The sequence below is a fragment of the Cebus imitator genome, unplaced genomic scaffold, assembly GCF_001604975.1.
Source record: "Cebus imitator isolate Cc_AM_T3 unplaced genomic scaffold, Cebus_imitator-1.0 Scaffold512, whole genome shotgun sequence".
Classification (NCBI taxonomy): domain Eukaryota; kingdom Metazoa; phylum Chordata; class Mammalia; order Primates; family Cebidae; genus Cebus; species Cebus imitator.
In genome coordinates, this window is record NW_016107827.1 from 971544 (window position 1) to 988350 (window position 16807).

The window sequence follows — 16807 nt, forward strand, 5'->3', positions numbered from 1 at the left end:
TAAGGGCAGAGAGGAGGTGGTCTGGAGAGGTTTTACAAGGGCAGAGAGGAGGTGAATTTTGCCCCGGTGGCTGCATCAGCATGCATCTTCTGGAGGTTTGGTGCTTGTGATGTGGTTGAGGGGATGGGTGACGGTTGAGGAGGTGGAGAGCTAGATGTGCACTCCTTTCGTTCAGATGCCTTGAGGGTTGGAGGGGAAGCCCAAGGAAGCCGGCGGGGCCAGGCTGTGTGTCTATCCTCAGAAGGAGTGGAAGCCATTGGGTGGTGGATGGTTCGGGACTGAGACGAAGGCGGGAAACCGTGGGGTGTGCATTTTGAAAAACTGCATTGCCAGGTGGAGAAGAGATTGGAGCAGGAGCAGGTGTCCTGCTCTTGCAGGCTCGTCCAGGGTAGAGACGTGGGCAGCTGGGACCAGGGTGGCGGCTGTTCAGCTGCAAAGAAGTCAGTGGATTCAAGAGACTCAAATGGACTCAATGGCTAGACACAGGCTTGGTAGAAGGGGTTTTTAGATACAATCAAAAATAACAACCTTAAATAATCATTAAAAATTTGGCCACATTAAAATAAAGTATCCACACATATATATTATTTTTCAAAAAGACACCATAAACCGAGTTAACTGACAGAATACTAGCTGGAAAGACATGTGTTCTATTAACGTGACTTACAAGGGATTTCTTTCTGTATTATATAAAGATTTTAAAAACAACAAGCAGCATCATAAAAGGAAAAAATTCCTGTGGTATAAACAGACAATCCAGCAAGTGGAAATCTTAGGGCCAATAAATGTGAATGACGCTCAAGTTCACTGGTGATTGGGGAAATATAAATATCCATCAATGGGGATGTCTTTTTCCTAGCCAGGAGGCTGAAAAATAAAACACCTTAAACCCAGATGTTGTCTAGTTAGTGGACTGCCAGAAACTCACATGCAGCTTTGTAAATCATTACAAATGTTTGTGAGGATCAGTTCTCTAGAAGAATTGAGCATGCACCTTTGGGTGCAGAATTGAATATCTGGGTGCCCTAGAAATCCCTCCGCCCGCAACAGGATGTCCCAGCATCACCTGTACCTGCTGCCCTGCAAGACAAAGCCTTGCACATGGCCTGTGCAGCAGATAGTGCATGTTTATAAATGATCAATATTATTTGTAACAGGAAGTAAAAATGGAAATAGCTCAAATAGAATACTGTGGGAGATTCTTTTACTGTATACATGTGTTATGCTTTGTTAATTTTATGCAATGAAATATTACATTACTGTTAAAATGGATGATTTGGGGCTGTCTCCATCAATGTGTCTAAATTGTTCTTACAGCTTTGAGAAAGGTAGTTATGGAGCACGGCATACAGTGTGACCGCCTTCCTGTAATTAAAAAATACATATATAACTGTTGTCGACAAAGAATCCCAAGGTTTACTAATTTGCAGACAGCTTTATTTCTCATGAAGGATTGCAGCCCTCAGGCTGGCCCTTCTGACAGGCTGGGATGTGTAGCCTCCAGCAGAGACCAAAAGCAGGCACTTGAAGGAGGAAAGCTGAGGCAGGAATTTATGCTGAACAGGTTGGCCAAATATCCATATTCAGCAGGTGGGACATGCAGCTATGCATATTCACAGAGTGACTCTGATTGTTGATTGGATAAATATGTATGTTATGTGTGACCCATGTTCACTTTGGGGTGTGGAACTAACATTAAAATATCTTAAAATTAGGCTCTGTAGGTCAAAAGGTGAAGTAGGGACAGGAAGGCCCTTGGTGCACAGCCTCTGCAAAACAGCCAGAACCAGACTCTGGTGGTCTCTTATCAGGAGAAAGTTACTGGAATCATACCTTATCCAACGGAAGCTGCAGCTATGGCTGGTTGGTAAGAGGTTCAGTCACCCAGTGTCTAGAGCTAGATGACCTGTGATTGTTTTAATCTTGCTTATTTCTAGGCCAGCTGGTTCAGTTGCTACAGAAAAAGAACACTCTTGTGGCAGCGACAATATGGTTTACTAAGTGCAGGGTGCACAACTCATCCTTTGCCTGGCACAGCCTTAGGTCCTGTTTGTAATTTGGTGTTTTATTGCCACAAAGAAGCCACTCTGTCAGTCTTATGACCTCTGCTTTAATGCTGTACCATCTAGTATTATTATGTAAATGTGCCATAAAAGTCTAAAAAACTTCATTAGAAAGTGAAATTGACTCTGTAAAGCAAAAGGTATATAATAAGAAAGGGGACTCCTCAAGTATGTCTTTTAAAAATTATATACATACATGCGGACACGTGTATAGACATACACACATATGCAGGCATGCAGACTCATGGAGCTATGTGTATACCTGCAGACATGCAGACACCTGCCATGTGCATGTACAAGTGTGAAAACAAATGTACACACGCACAGACACACGTGCACATGCACACCCAGAACATATGCATATCTACACATATGCAGGGACACACACACATATACACACACACGCACGTACATGTGTTCATGGTGTAGGTTAGAATGTATAAAGCTGGTGCTGAATATACAGATGTACACCATAGTGCTAAATTTTGCCTAAGAGTTCACGTATTCATAAAATAAATTTTAAAATGAAGAGTCACTGGATCTTCTTTTAACTGATTTGGCTTCCAATGACAGATAAGCCACTGCTAGACAGCTCTGTGACTCTCTCAAGTGAATGTGATAGAGTTGTCATGAGGGCAGTACTAGATGTGGAACGCATCAGTAGCTGTCAGGTTCAGGGCACACAGTGGGTCTTCTACCAATGGGAATGTGTGAGGAGGTAATGTGCCATGTCTGGTCAGCTCATACTTCCATATTTTTCTTTAGACTCTTCCCTGCAGAGAGGGCCCATGCCACCTTCAGCTGGGTTTCATCCATCCCTTGTCCTCCAGGTCCTCTGATAATTTGCATATATCTGGCATCCATGCATAGTGAATGTAAAGGTATTTTTTGGTCATGGAATTAGCAAAATATATGTGTTTTAGTGTATAAGGAGCCTCTGTTGACTCTCCTTTTTACTGGTAGGGATAAAATTTGAGAATGATTAATCCACAGGCCTTTTAAAAATCCCATTAAAGCTGGCTGATTTCTGAAGTAGCTCTTACATTCTGTTCAGTGCATCAGAGCAAGGGAAACACCGTCTTGCAGAAAGCTGTGAGGAGACAAGGAGCCTTGGGGAGCTGAAGGCATGTTGCTGGTAGTTGGAGGGTGTCTTCATTTACTGGCCACAATTAGCATGAGCTGCTGCTTCTGAAGGGTGCCCTCGAAACCTGGTCCCCACTCCTGAGACCATGGTGGGGCCCCCAGAGGTTCCTGCATTAATGTTAACTTATGTGCAGCAAATGATGGGGCCTTGGTGCCCAGAGCCCACTGGGTAGGCAGAGGCTGTGCAGTCAGGGAGGGAAGCGTGTGTGGTGGGCAGGGTTGGGGCAGCTGTCAGACCTGGAGACACATCAGTGAGAAAGTCTGGAAAAGGAGGAAGGAGCAGGAATGAGAGCCGTGCAGACCCAGGGTGTGAACTCACCTGGGCCAGGTGTGCTCTGCAGCCACAGGGAGGTATTCACATGAATGGTAGTCAGAGCCAGTGCACGCTCCAGTCACTGGCACAAGCAAAACAAAAAACCTGATTGCATGATTTTTTGTAGAATGTCGGCAAAAACCTGAGCACAACATGCTTTCACTTAATGGACCATCACGTTACAGCCCCCACTGGCTCTCAGCAGGTGTTCTCTGAGCGCTGCTGGGCGTGGGATGCTGGTAGTTTCCAGGGTGTGAAGGGAGGCCCATTGTCCTCCTCCTGCCCTGACAGGTTTCCCACTCGATGAGGATAGAGCATGCATGCACAGCTCCTCAGTGCTGGCAGCGCTGCATGTTCTGCTAGAAGGACCTGGCGTCAGCTCTTCACGCAGGTGTTGTTGGGGTGCAACTGGCATTTCCTGATTCACATGGCAATGTTGTGCAGGGGTGAGTGGGAAGGGACAAACTGGAGCTGTTTAGAAGGTGACTTTGTGAATCTGGGTGAGTGCTGTGGGAAGAGGCCGCAGGCGTGCGGGAAATACAGAGGAAGTGACCAGCTGTGGTATCCACGGGAAGAAATGGCAAAGAGGGCAGGGTCAAAGTGGCTCCAAGCTTTGGAGATTGCACACTCTGCTGGAAAGAAAGGAAGTGGAAATTCATTGAAAAACTATTATGTCACAGCAGGCTTTTCAAACGCTCTAAGACAGACATTCTCTAAGTTAAGGATCCTTCCACTGGTAATTATGCTACAGGATTAGACAGTTTTAGCTGAGGGATAACCATAGTTCTAGGTGGCTCATGCGAGGTGGGGGACCTGGTATGAACATCAACACAGAGGCCAGGCGTGGGGGCTCAGGGCTGCAATCCCAGCACTTTGGGAGGCCAAGGTGGGTGGATCACCTGAGGTCAGGAGTTCAAGGGGAGCCTGGCCAAGTTGGCAAAACCCCGTCTCTACTAAAAATACAAAAATTAGCTGGGTGTGGTGGCAGGCACCTGTAATCGCAGCTACATGGGAGGCTGAGGTAGAAGAATCGCTTGAACCCAGGAGGCGGAGGTGGCAGTGAGCCAAGATCACGCCACTGTATTCCAGCTTGGGGGACAGAGCGAGACTCCATCTCAAAGGAAAAAAACAACAACACAGAAACATCACGGGCCACTGACAGTTATTCCCAATAGCCATTCAGGCATGACTCTCTTCTAATATTAACAATGGTACATTTCAAATATACAAGCTGGTGATGAATAGAGTCCCATTGTATACCCACACCTGCGTGCTCTACCAGCCTTCATAGCTGTGGGGTGGATGGTGGAGGACTCCAAGGTGATGGACAGTGGAGGACCGGTGAGGCCAGCAGGTGAATGTCAAGGCCATTTCCTCAGGGCTCAGGCATCTGGGCTTGGACCGGGCTCCCCTGGCTCCAGCATGAGTGCCTTTCCTCCCACTTGTGGCCCTTGGACCAGCCAGATGGTGAACGAGAGAACGACTTACAACCATCGGCAGGAGGGCCACAGTGGAGCCTCAGAGGGACATCTGCAGAAGGACTTATTTTTGCCTGAAAGCCGTTCCCGAAACCCACTCATCATCTGCACTGTCCAAACAGGATCTGATTGTGCTGGATCCACGTACTGATTCCTGCACTTCTTGAAATTTGTAAAAATGAGTAATTTTTAAAACACAGAAAACTTGAAAGAATAGTCTAATAATGTACTCAGCATCCATATTCAAGTACAAATATTTTAATATATTTTCTTCATTTTTGCATGTGTTTTGTTTTTGCTGATTATTAAAAGTCATTTGCAAAAGTCATGAATTTTAACCTCAAACGTGAAACTGTCCACCAGATTGGGCAGTAACATTATTCATGAGCTGAGTTTTTCACTTAAGAGAGTAACTCACAGATTGCTTTCTTTTTAACTATATGTATATACATATTTTGCCAGTACTGTTAGACAGCATGAAAATATACTATCAACAATTTTTACTTAATAGTGTTAGCATTTAATGATGATCTTTCTGAGTCAATTATTTCATTGAACCTGGAAAAATGGTGATTTTTCTATTACAGATTTAATGACCTTTAGCTTTTCCTCATCAACTATTGAAATACTGTGGTTCCTCTTCAAATGCAAGGTCAATGATTAATTCTCTCTTGAATCGCCACTTTTTACAGTAAGGAATGGTGTTTTGATCTTAAAGGCAACCAAGACATGTTTGCCTCTTCCTCTCAGTTGCTACCTCTTTAAATTTTTATTCACTGCACTACAATCAGTTACAGTAACTATTATCTTTGACAGTTAAATTGGCCCAAATGTTATTAATAGAAGGTTTGAGCTGGTTTCTGTATCTTGTTGAACTGCACCCATTAAAATCTGTCAATTGGTATCTCCTTTTGTTTGATAATAAAAAAATATCTCAGGCATGCTCTCATAATTCTTTGCTGAATGCAGAAATGGCATGTCCCATTTTCCAATGAGATGGAATTGCTTTTTAAAATCCACCATTTTAATTGGGTATTTAGAAACCAAAAGCTTGCAGGGACATTTTCTGGACATATCAAGTAAATATATTTTAAAACAATTTTTAAACATTTTACTCAAATTTGATATAACTGATTCTTTTTGTCTTGACTTCTAGGAACTTTCTTTTTTCTCCCTTTGCTTTAGGGCCAGGGTCTTGCTGTGTCATCCAGGCTGGAGTGCAGTGGCATGAACATAACTCACTGCAGCCTCTACCTCCTGGCATCTCCTGGCTCAAGCAATCCTCCTACCCCAGCCTCCTGAGTAGCTGGGACTATAGGAATTCACCACCATGCCTGGCTATTTTTTTTTTTTAATTTTATTTTTTGTAAAGATGGTGGTCTCACTCTGTTGCTCAGGCTGGTCTCGAACTCCTGGCCTCAAGTTATCCTGCTTTGGCCTCCCTAAGTGCTGCCATTAAAAGTGTGAGCCACCACACCTGGCTTGAATTTTATTTTATGTGCTTTTCTTTCTTTAGTGAAAGCACAAGGTCCTAATAATCCTGTCATGCTAAATTACTTATTCTATGTATGCATGATACACTTTTAAAATTATAGTACACTACACGTGAACTAGTACAGCCACCGTGGAGAAGAGCATGGAGCGTCCTCAGAAAACTATAAATACAGCACAGCAGTGAACTGAAAACTGAATTGACCCAGCAATCCTGTTACTGGGCACTTAACGCAAAGGAAAGGAAATCCTGCATTCCTGTGAATCCCTAGGTTCCCGTGAGTCCCTGTGTTCCCATGAATACCTTTGTTCCTATGAATACCTTTGTTTTTGTGAGCCCCTGCATTCCCGTGAGTCCCTGCGTTCCCGTGAGCCCCTGCGTTCCCGTGAGTCCCTGCATTGCCCTGACTCCCTGAGTTCTCTGATTGCCTGAGTTCTCGTGATTTCTTGAGGTCCTGTGAGCCCCTGCCTTGTCATGAATCCCTGAATTACTGTGACTCCCTGAGTTCCCATGATTCCCAGCGTTCCCATGAGCCCCTGTTGCCGTGAATCCCTGAGTTCACATGAGTCCCCTAGTTCCCGTGAGCCCCTGCGTTGCCGTGATTGCCTGAGTTCCCATGAGTCCTTGAGTTCCTGTGAGGCCCTCTGCTCCCGTGAGCCTCTGCGATCTCGTGAGCCCCTGACTGCCTGAGCCTTCGTGATTCCCTGAGCTCCTGTGAGTCCTTCGTTCTGGTGCGTCCCTAAGTTCCCGTGAATCCTTGTATCCTCGAGTATTCCTGTGTCCTTGTACGTCCCCGAGTTTTTGTGCTTACCTGCCTAGCACACGGCACACGGCACACGGCAAATGCTCAGGTACACTTTTCATTAATAACTAAGGGATCGCATGTGGGATTGGTGATAATCAAAATGAGTGGGTGCAAAATAGTGAATTTTCCCTCGTCCGTTCTTATTTCCCTTTTCCATGAGAATGTCCTTTCTGTAGCTGAGAAGCTGTGATTAACCTCGTAGCATCTTGGTAGTGAATATAAATCCGTAGACCTTGAAAACAAGGCGTAGAAATTGTCACCTGGGGAGTTAAGATTTACTTGAAGAAGAGAAGAAAAGGAAAAGGAGATCCCAGGTGAGACCGTGGTTTCAGCCAGCTGGCCAGGGTCGGAGGACGTGAGACTCGCAGCAGGGGAGTCTCCCAGGCACACACAAGCGTCTGAGCTGCTGCAAGTGGGAGACACCAGGAAAGAGGACTTTTAAATGTGATTCAAAAATAAATCCTTTTTGACTTTACATTTAACCTACTATCAGTAGATATTCACATAGGGTTTTTTTTTTTTTTTTTTTTTTTTTTTTTTCTGGCCTGTGTCTTTAGGAGAGAATTAGTCTGGGCCCATGTTATTTATCCTAGCCTGCGGTATCTATTAACAATGCGGAAAAACTAGTGTGTGCCTCACACCAATTATAACTCATCTAGAGTGAGGGTTGGCAAACCTTTCTGTGGAGTGCGAGATGGTGGATATTTATTTGCGGTTCTGTTCTGTGGCAACAATACTTCTGCCCGTGTGGAGGGGAAGCAGCTGCAGTAGACATGGTGTGGAGTGGGTGGTGCCTGCCAGGGGAGCTTCATGACATCTCAGGGGCCTCCCAGATTCAGTCATTAGACCACAGATTGAAAACTAAACAGCTGAAGATATTTATTTGAAAAATTGTAATACAAAGAGTGAGGGACCAATACAAAAAAAAACAAAAACTTAATATAAAATTTGACTAAGTCATACCATAATGTGATATAATAGAAGGTTATTATTTTTTCTATAAATGAAGTTGTACTTTAAATATATTCTAATAAAAACGTGAAGACTAATTTTTTTTAGAGAAGGTCTTCATCTGTTGCCCAGGCTGGAGTGCAGTGGCATGATCATGGCTCACTGCAGCCTCAACCACCTTGGCTCAAGCAGTTCTTCTGCCTCAGCTTCCTGAGTAGCTGGGACCATAGGCTCATGCCCCCACACTGGGACTTTTTAAAAAAATTGTTTGGAGAGATCTGGTCTCACTATGTTGCCCAGGCTCTTCTTCAACTCCTGGGCTCAAGTCATTCGCCCACCTCACTCGCTGAGAGTGCTGGGATTACAGGCATGAGCCACCATGCCCATTGAAGACAATTTTAAATGAAAATACTGATGCTGAAATTTATCTACGGTAATGAAAAGATGAGAATGAATAGCCAAGCCCTCTGTGAAAAATAAAATAATCAATTAGTGACTTGCACTAGCAAATGTAAAAACATTCAAGCAAGGTGGCACTGAGAGGAAATAGATAACACAGGTCCACATCGAGGACTCTACCAAGAAAAACAACCAAAACAAAAAGCAGAAACTAATACAGTATGATTACTTTGTTAGTGCAATCTATGGGATAATGAAATAAATGGTGGTGATACAATCTGTTAGTTGTTTTGAAATATTGTCAAGATCTGCTGCATACACTGTACATGGATTATAGAACTTATCTAAAAGATCAAAATATAAAACGGCCCCACACACACTGCCAAAATCAAACTATGTTCCCACCAGAACACTGAAGGGATGTTGCAGAGCTTAATAGAAACAGTAGATCCAAGTTCTCATTTCAGTGTTTTCTCTTAGGGATGATGAGTAATGTGGGGTCACTGAGTGGTACTTGAGCAGGAAGAAGCATGCCATCCCAGCAAGGAGCAACTTCAAGAGACTCGTGGAAGAGAACAAAGGCCTGGTCGATAAACACAGCCCAGGAAGGGGTGAGGGTAGCAGGGGATATGAGTGTGTGGAATCCAGGCAGGGCAGCCACACGAGGACTTCTACATGAAGAGGGTGGCTGTGGAACTGTGCAGGTGTTCCAGAATTTCCAAGATGGGAAAAGAATGGAGAATTTGCTTCCCATAGTTGTTTGTTTGTTTGTTTTTAATATACTTTAAGTTCTGGGATACATATGCAGAGTGTGCTGGTTTATTACATATGTATACACTTGTCTTGGTGGTTTGCTGCACCCATCAACCCGTCATTTGCATTAGGTATTTCTCCTAATGCTATCTCTACCCTAGGTTCCCACCCTCTGACAGGCCCCAGTGTGTTATGTGCCCCTTCCTGTGTCCATGTGTTCTCATTGTTCAACTACTACTTGTAAGTGAGAACATGTGGTGTTGGTTTTCTGTTCCTGAGTTAGTTTGCTGAGAATGATGGTTTCTGGCTTCATCCATGTCCCTGCAAAGGACATGAACTCATCATTTTTTATGGCTGCATAGTATTCCATGGTGTGTATGTGCCACATTTTCTTTATCCAGTCTATCATTGATGGACATTTGGGTTGGTTCCAAGTCTTTGCTATTGTGAACAGTGCTGCAGTAAACATACGTGTGCATGTGCCTTTATAGTAGAATTATTTATAATCCTTTGGGAAAATACCCGGTAACGGAATTGCTGGTTCTAGACCTTTGAGGACTTGCTGCACTGTCGTCCAGAAAGGTTGAACTAATTTACACTCCTACCGACAGTGTGAGAGCTTTCCTGTTTCTTCTGTCCTCTCCAACACCTGTTGTTTCCTGACTTTTTAATGATCACCATTGTAACTGGCGTGAGATGGTATCTCATTGTAGTTTGGATTTGCATTTTCTAATGACCAGTGATGATGAGCTTTTTTTCATGTTTGTTTGTTGCATAAATGTCTTCTTTTGAGAAGTGTCTGTTCATATCCTTCACCCATTTTTTGATGGGGTTATTTTTTTCTTGTAAATTTGTTTAAGTTCTTTGTGGATTCTGGATATTAGCCCTGTGTCAGATGGATAGATTGCAAAATTTTTCTCCCATTCTGTAGGTTGCCTGTTCACTCTGATGAGTTTCCTTTGCTGTGCAGAAACTCTTCAGTTTAATTAGATCCCATTTGTTAATTTTGTGTTTTGTTGCCATTGCTTTTGGCGTTTTAGTCATGAAATCTTTGCCCATGCCTATGTCCTGAATGGTATTGTCTAGGTATTCTTCTAAGGTTTTTATGGTTTTGGGTCTTACATTTAAGTCTTTAATCCATCTTGAGTTATTTTTTGTATAAGGTGTAATGAAGGGATCCAGTTTCAGCTTTCTGCACATGGCTAACCAGTTTTCCCAACACAATTTATTAAATAGGGAATCCTTTCCACATTGCTTGTTTTTGTCAGGTTTGTCAAAGATCAGATGGTTGTAGATGTGTGGTGTTATTTCTGAAGCCTCTTTTCTGTTCCATTGGTCCATATCTCTGTTTTGGTACTAGTACCGTGCTCTTTTGGTTACTGTAGTTTTGTAGGATAGTTTGAAGTCAGATAGCATGATGCTTCCAGCTTTGTTCTTTTTGCTTAGGATTGTTTTGCCTATACAGGCTCCTTTCTGGTCCATATGAAATTTAACGTAGTTTTTTTTCTGGTTCTGTGAAGAAAGTCAATGATAGCTTGATGAGAACGACATTGAATCTATAAATTACTTTGGGCAGTATGGCCATTTTCACGATATTGATTCTTCCTACCCATGAGCATGCAATGTTTTTCCATTTGTTTGTGTCCTTTCTTATTTCCTTGAGCAGTGGTTTGTAGTTCTCTTTGAAGTGGTCCTTCACATCTCTTGTAAGTTGTATTCCTAGGTGTTTTATTCTCTTTCTAGCAATTGTGAATGGGAGTTCACTCATGATTTAGCTCTCTGTCTGTTATTGGTGTACAGGAATGCTTATAATTTTTTCACATTGATTTTGTATCCTGAGACTTTGCTCAAGTTGCTTATCAGCTTAAGGAGGAATAGGAAGACTTTTACACTGTTGGTGGGAGTGTAAATTAGTTCAACCATTGTGGAAGACAGTGTGGCGATTCCTCAAGGACCTAGAAATAGAAATTCCATTTGACCCAGCAATCCCTTTACTAGGTATATATCCAAAGGATTATAAATTGTTCTATTGTAAGGACACATGCACACGAATGCTCATTGCAGCACTGTTTACAATAGCAAAGACCTGGAACCAACCCAAATGCCCATCGATGATAGACTGGACAGGGAAAATGTGGCACATATACACCATGGAATATTATGCAGCCATAAAAATGATGAGTTCGTTTCCTTTGTAGGGACATGGATGAACCTGGAAACCATCATTCTCAGCAAACTGACACAAGAACGGAAAATCAAACACCACGTGTTCTCACTCATAGGTGGGTGTTAAACAATGAGGACACATGGACATAGGGAGGGGAACACTACACACTGGGGTCTGTGGGGGGAAACTAGGGGAGTGACAGCAGTGGGTGGGGAGTTGGGGAGGGATAACATGCGAAGAAATGCCAGATATAGGTGATGGGGAGGAAGGCAGCAAACCACATTACCATATATGTACCTATACAACAATCTTGAATGTTCTTTACATGTACCCCCAAACCTAAAATGCAATAAAGTATATATTTTTTTTAAAAAAGGAGATTTGGGGCTGAGATGATGGAGTTTTCTAAATATGCAATCATGTTATCTGCTAAGAGAGACAATTTGACTTCCTGTCTTCCTATTTGAATACTCTTTCTTTTTCTTGCCTGATTGCCCTGGCCAGAGCTTTCAATACTATTTTGAATGAGAGAGGACGTCTTGTCTTGTGCTTGTTTTCAAAGGGAATACTTCCAGCTTCTGCCAATTCAGAATGATACTGGCTGTGGGTTTATCATAAATAGTTATTATTTTGAGATACCTTCCATCAATACCTAGTTTAATGAGAATTTTTAGCATGAAGAGGTGTTGAATTTTATCAGAGGTCTTTTCTGCATCTATTGAGCCAATCATGTGGTTTTTGTCACTGGTTCTCTTTATGTAATGGATTACATTTGTTGATCTGCATATGTTTAACCAGCCTTGCATCCCAGAGATGAAGCTGACTTGATTGTGGTGGATAAACTTTTTGATGTGCTGCTGGATTCAGTTTGCCAGTATTTTATGTAGGATTTTTGCATTGGTGTGCATCAGGGATACTGGCCTGAAATATTCTTTTTTTATTGTGTCTATTCCTGGTTTTGGTTTCAGGATGATGCTGACCTCATAAAATGAGTTAGGGAAGAGTCTTTTTCTATTGTTTGGAATAGTTTCATGAGGAATGGTACCAGCTCCTCTTTGTACCTCTGGTAGAATTTGGCTGTGAATCTGTCTGATCCTGGGATTTTTTTGGTTGGTCGGCTATTAATTACTGCCTTAATTTCAGAACTTGTTATTGATGTATTCAAGGATTTAACTTCTTCCTAGTTTAGTCTGGGGAGGGTGTGTGTGTCCAATAATTTATCCGTTTCTTCTAGATTTTCTAGTTTATTTGCACAGAGGTGTTTATAATATTCTCTGATGGTAGTTTTTATTTCTGTGGGATCAGTGGTGATCTCCACTTTCTCTTTTTTAATGTGTCTATTTTATTCTTCCCCTTTCTTCTTTATTAGTCTCTCTAGCAGTCTATCTATTTGTTATTTTTTTGAAAAAACCAGCTCCTGGATTCATTGATTTTTTTTTGGAAGGATTTTTCATGTCTCTATCTCCTTCAGTTCTGCTCTGATCTTAGTTATTTCTTGTCTTCTGCTAGCTTTTGAATTTGTTTGCTCTTGCTTCTCTAGTTCTTTTAATTGTGATGTTAGGGTGTCAATGTTAGATCTCTTCCACTTTCTCCTGTGGGGATTTGGTGCTATAAATTTTCCTCTAAACACTGCTTTAGCTGTGTCCCAGAGATTCTGGTATGTCGTGTCTTTGTTCTCATTGGTTTCAAAGAACTTATTTATTTATGCCTCAATTTTCTTATTTACTCAGTAGTCATTCAGGATCAGGTTGTTCAGTTTCTATGTAGTTGTGCAGTTTTGAGTGAGTTTCTTAATCCTGAGTTCTAATTTGAGTGCAGTGTCGTCTGAGAGACTATTTGTTTTGATGTCCATTATTTTGCATTTGCTGAGGAGTGTTTTACTTCAATTTTGTGGTCAATTTTAGAATAAGTGCAATGTAGTGCTGAGAAGAATATATATTCGGTTGATTTGGGGTGGAGAGTTCTGTAGATGTCTATTAGGTCTGCTTGGTCCAGAGCTGAGTTAAAGTTCTGAATATCCGCATTAATTTCTGTTTCATTGAGCTGTCTACTGCAGAGCACAGACTTACTATTTTATAATTCTCGAGGTAGGACGTCTAAAATGGGCTGCACTAGACTACAATCAAGTATCGGCAGGACTGCATTCTTTCCAGAAATTTCGGAGGACAATCTGTTTCCTGCTTTTTCTGGATTCTACAGGCTACCTGGGTGCCTTGGCTCCTCTGCTTCCTCCGTCTTCACAGCCAGCAGTGCAGCATCTCCAAATCTCACTGTGACCCTGGCTCTCCTTCCCCCTCTCTGCCTTATGGAGGCCCCTGTGATGACACTGGGCCCTCTGGGTCATCCCATGACCTCCATCTTACAAGCCTGAATTGCATCTGCAAAGTCCCCTTGCCATGTGACATTCACAGGCTCTGAAGATGTGAATATTTTTGTGGAGGCCTTTACTGTGCCTAACATAGGCAGAGTCATTCACTCATTCGTTCATGAGACCCTGAGACTTGCCAACCATATTTGAGAGATTTGAAAATTTGGGCTCTTTAGGAATAATTGGCTTTCTAAACTGGTTCTTAAGCCCAGGAGCTCTGATTTTTAAGTCAGGATTACAAACTAATTCGGAATTATTTTTTTATATGTTTATAGAAGTTAAAATGTATTCTTTAAAACCAGTCCAAATGTAATGAGTAACTTTAATATAAATTGTTAATTAGTTTCTGGAAAAGCAAGTAGCTTTGTTCATTACTGGGCAGTTAATTTTGAAAAGTATTTTCTTCCCAGTGCTCCAACACCAGATACAGACACGCGGCTTTTAATTGAACCTCACTTTAGCAGTGTTTTATGGTAATTCAGGATTATTAATCAGACTCTCAAGTGGCATTCCTCTCCAGGCACTTAGCGTGAACGCTGAAGAACACACAGGGGAGAGGACTTGTTCTCCTTCTTCCAAATTTTATGCAGTTTTTGGCATTCATTCAAAATCTGCTATTCAGTGCACAAAGAACTCATTAGACTTCCAAATTCAGGGACTTAGCCCTCTGACAATAGTTTTAGAAAATTATAAGATGACATTTGCCAACATTCAAAAACACAAATAAAACTGCCAGGAAAAATAGTGAGGGAGATACCATTGCATGGGCTAGAGTTTTGAGATTAAATATTCATTGATAGCTCATCGTGTTTTCCTGGGCATGAAATCATTGACAGTCCTGCACTCACCCAGCATGTCTCATTCTCCTGAGTAGCCTTATGCATGGAACAGAGTTCAGGAAACAACCCTTGGAGTAACCTACTTACTCTGCCTTTTAAAAATACCCCAATTCTACCTGTCTCTCCCATAGCAAATGGTCTGAGTGTTGTCCTCTCTCACTGGGTGAATGCAGGAGCCCTCTCCTGCCCTTGGCCTGCCCGCCTCCCCCTGCCTGTGGCCTCCTCCTCCTGCCTGTGGCCTCCCCCTGCCCTTGGCCTCCTCTGCTCCTGACTTACTGTCAGGAGCAGCCTTGCTGACTTAGTGTCTGCAACCCTTTGCTTAGTGTCTGCACAGCAGCCAGAGTGGTTCTTCTACAGTAACTTGGCTCAGCCTCAGTTGTGCTGCCCTTGCTCCCTGAGTGATGCTGGGAGCCCCTCCATCCTGGCCACTCTTGCTGCCCCACTTGGTTCTCTTGTGTCCTGTGGCTCTCCTCCATGTGCTTCTAGTACACCCTAAAGAACATAAGTACATCTGTTCATTGCCTGCACCCCGCAGAGACCAGGAATCTTGTCTGCCTGTTTCCTGCTGATGCTCCTGGGCCAGCAGTGCTTCCTGGTGCCAGCAAGTTACTCATGCATCTCTGCTGAGTAAAGAGATAAGCAAGTGAATTATTGAAGGGACCTCTGACCCACAGACTCTAAGCTCTGGATGTGCATCATACACTTACTGAACCTCTGAAAATAATGAGGTAGTCACTGACCCCAGATATCCTGATAGGGTAGAGGCTGAATGGGCATCTGTAGTGATTAAAATCCCCACAGCTGGTCCCTAATGCTGACTGAGAAGCTTTCTTCCTCAGGTGGGGCTCATTTCCATCTAGACATGAGGCCTGGTGTCAGTCACATAAAATGTCTAAACCTTCCCAGCTTCCTCCTCTCTGAAACATCTAGAAACCTTTTGCTGCCTGTCATGTGGATCTGCCTTTCCTTATGCTGTACTCAAAGAGACTGTGGGTCTCAGGACACTGAGGAATTAGAGCTCCCACGCGTTCCTGGTCCTCTCTGCCTCTGTGTCTCTTTTCTAGGCAACCTTCTTTATTTTATTTTATTTTTATTTTGTTTTTAAATACTGATCATGTTTGCATGAAAGCCAGGGATTCTTCTCACCCTGAGCTGCTAAGCAGGATGTGTACTGTTTCCTTTGTGTGTATTTTGTGCTCTCTTACATGCTTTTATGATAAATTCCTATCTACTTGTTTATAGGACGAGGCTAGTTCTAGAGTTTTTCGTAACATGGTGTCTATGTTCATCTCCAAGAGCAAAGGCCCTGCCCCTGGCTCTTAGGAAACGTAGAGGAATACATCTTCTGTCCAGGGCGGAGCAAGGCTGCAGGCAGCATTGGGAGGGGCTCAGGTGGCCTGGGCAGCAGGACCCACGTTTCCAGGCTTTCTAGCCACCCTAGCCCACTCACCTTTATCTCCCCAAAGCACATATCAAAAACCCCAGTTTATAGAAATCAATTTATGTTTACTTTGTGTTTCAGCTTAGAATTGGTATGTTACCAAAAGTCTCATTCCTCTATAGAGGGCTAGTTTGATTTACAATTTTTAAATGACTCAGGAGCTGGTAATTAACACAAAAAAGACTGCTTTCTTTGCAGGGGAGAGAGGTCAGGAAAATATATTGCACTGGTACAAGAAATATACTTGACACTTGATTAAACAAGCTATAACATGTCTAAATAAATTCATAGTGTGAGGTTTTGGTTTATTGCGTTATTGAAGAATAGTAAGACCCCTTAGTTATGCTGCTATGATTAAATAATTCCTTTTTTAAAGAAATTAAGAAATAGAATTTGGCCATTTTAGATGTTTCCACTAATCAGCAGTGTCGTCCTGCTCAGTTGACACATGCATCCTCCATAGTTCTGGCATTTCACCCTGAGAGCATATGTGAGAGCATGACCTTACACGTTCTGTTTCATCTCGTTCCTTCCAGAGTTAAGCTGCTGTCACCTCTGAGGTGCACTCACTCCAGTGCCCTCACAGTGCCCTTGC

The 16807-nt window shown here is 42.7% G+C and overlaps 1 protein-coding gene across 1 annotated transcript in view; it reads left to right on the forward strand.

The window, feature by feature from the left end:
- The window catches only part of SNTG2 (syntrophin gamma 2), a 350315-nt gene that overhangs the window by 53109 nt on the left and 280399 nt on the right, over positions 1–16807 (forward strand). The gene's annotated exons all lie outside the window — the stretch shown is intronic.